This window comes from Sinocyclocheilus rhinocerous, unplaced genomic scaffold (assembly GCF_001515625.1).
Source record: "Sinocyclocheilus rhinocerous isolate Xijiao unplaced genomic scaffold, SAMN03320098_v1.1 scaffold2353, whole genome shotgun sequence".
Lineage (NCBI taxonomy): Eukaryota > Metazoa > Chordata > Actinopteri > Cypriniformes > Cyprinidae > Sinocyclocheilus > Sinocyclocheilus rhinocerous.
In genome coordinates this window covers 89,761-91,333 of record NW_015664224.1, presented here as the reverse complement: position 1 = coordinate 91,333, position 1,573 = coordinate 89,761, and the positions used below count along the sequence as shown (strand labels likewise).

The window sequence follows — 1,573 nt, the reverse complement described above, 5'->3', positions numbered from 1 at the left end:
CAAAGGTGGTGCTGAAAAGCTCCGGGAAAGAGAGAATTAAAAGTTTGGAGGCGGATGCCGCCAAATGTGCAAAAATTACAGATATGTTTACTGCTGCAGTAGCCTCTACTTTGACAGCAGTGCCGAAGTCTGTGCAACAGCAAGAGGCTGAGCAGGTGACGAGCCATGATGAACAGGCTTGTTGCTCTGTTGTAAGTGATGAGGGCCAGAGCAGGGACAGGCAGGAGGAGAAGGATGAGGAGAAGGAGAAGGAGAAGAGGGTAGTTGAATCGGTATAATGGAGGAATGAGAGAGGTTACCTCTCTTAATGTTTTGGCCTAAACTACTGGTTAAGCAGTCATAACTTTGACTGACTATTATACAGGGCTGGACTGGGACAAAAAATCAGCCTTGGCATTTTTGGTCCAGGTGGCCCACCACTACAATTCAATATATATATATATATATATATATGATGGATGGATGCTTAAGGTCAAGTATAATTTCAGATTATTTAATAAAATGTATAAACGGTATACAACTGTGTACAACATTTACAAGAAATGTTGCCAGTCATCTCCACACCAATGGACAAAGACCTCCTCAAGGAATGCAACCTTAAAAAAGAATAACAGGGGAAGACAGAGAAAAATAGAGAAGAGTTTGTATTTGTTGTTTATACTGCCAACAACAGTCTTGCACATAAAACTTTCACCGCTGGTACACTTGTGTGCAAGATGTGTAACAAAGAGATTTGATTTGATTTGACTTGACTTTATTTGATTAGAAATTGCATACGAAATAAAAGAGTGAATTCCACTGCAGTAAAGACTCTCTTCTAAAATCTTCTCTTCAAACAAACGAGGAAAGCCTTTAAGAGAGAAAACAGAAGGTGGGGGTCACAAAGAGAGACAAAGGTGAATGAGAATTAAGCTCTTGTTTTAGCTGATTTCCAATTGTATTTGTAAATATTTAGTTTAAGGGAAGTAGGGAGTGTGACGCCATTTCTTTTATATTGTTTGTTCTATGTTTTGGGTTAAGGGAGTTAGGGAAGTTGTGTTGTATTTCTTTTTTTCTTATGTTTTATTTTGGTTAGAGAATTTAAAGGGTATACTAAAATTAGTTAATTTTTGTTTGTTATTTTGGCCTTGTCCAGGGCTGGACTGGGACAAAAAATCAGCCTTGGCATTTTTGGTCCAGGTGGCCCACCACTACAATTCAATATATATATATATATATATATGATGGATGGATGCTTAAGGTCAAGTATAATTTCAGATTATTTAATAAAATGTATAAACGGTATACAACTGTGTACAACATTTACAAGAAATGTTGCCAGTCATCTCCACACCAATGGACAAAGACCTCCTCAAGGAATGCAACCTTAAAAAAGAATAACAGGGGAAGACAGAGAAAAATAGAGAAGAGTTTGTATTTGTTGTTTATACTGCCAACAACAGTCTTGCACATAAAAATTTCACCGCTGGTACACTTGTGTACAAGATGTGTAACAAAGAGATTTGATTTGATTTGACTTGACTTTATTTGATTAGAAATTGCATACGAAATAAAAGAGTGAATTCCACTGCAG

General features: G+C 37.1%; 1 long non-coding RNA gene across 1 annotated transcript in view; it reads left to right on the top strand.

Annotated features, from left to right (window-relative positions):
* LOC107730020 (uncharacterized) overlaps positions 1–420 on the top strand; it is a 22,017-nt gene extending 21,597 nt beyond the window's left edge. Inside the window, exon 3 of the long non-coding RNA XR_001638642.1 lies at positions 365–420. This is a non-coding gene — a long non-coding RNA (uncharacterized LOC107730020). The remainder of the gene's footprint in view (positions 1–364) is intronic.
* Positions 421–1,573: the final 1,153 nt, after the last annotated feature.